The sequence below is a fragment of the Galeopterus variegatus genome, unplaced genomic scaffold (genome assembly GCF_000696425.1).
Source record: "Galeopterus variegatus unplaced genomic scaffold, G_variegatus-3.0.2 Scaffold771, whole genome shotgun sequence".
Classification (NCBI taxonomy): Eukaryota; Metazoa; Chordata; class Mammalia; order Dermoptera; family Cynocephalidae; genus Galeopterus; species Galeopterus variegatus.
In genome coordinates, this window is record NW_007726882.1 from 71,116 (window position 1) to 71,769 (window position 654).

Below are 654 nucleotides of genomic sequence, written 5' to 3' on the forward strand. Positions count from 1 at the left end.
GGAAGTTGGCCAGGGCGGACCGGCACGGGCAGCCCCGTTGCTGGGGAGGGGTGCGGGCCCGGGACTCTCCATGGCGGTGCGCCCCGGTGCTGGGCGGACTGGGTGGGGGTGGGTACGAGCTGCGGCGAGCGCGTCCTGAGTGCGTGGCGTCCCGTTGCCTTGTGTTTCATCACCCGAATTGCCACGAGGCTTCCTTTAGGGGAGGGATCTGGGGAAGGACTGGGGTGAGGCCGGCCGAGGAGGGGCAGCATTGCATGTAGCCCCCCAATACTACTCATAATAGTCGTGGTGGGTCCCACCAGTTTCAGCTGTAGAGATCTCCAACTTGATTCGCCCCCGCCCTCACCCCGGGACAAAAAGGGAAAAAGTGTTATTTCTGTGTAATAATTTGCCAGTACGAACACTCCATTTCTTCTCTTCCCTTCCTCGCAGTCCTGCAAGAGTAGAGAAAAGTGATATTCCCCGTAACCAGAAAAACGAGTACTTTTTGAAAGCGCTAATTAATTACTGGGGGAAGTTACGTTTTATTAAAGCGACTTGTCAGCGTGGTGGTAAAAGGCTGGAAAAATTAAGTCCTATTCTTTGAAACAGTCTTCAGTAAAGTGTGGAGGAATGTTTCCATACTGCTTGAATTTTGACGTAATGGCTATTAAG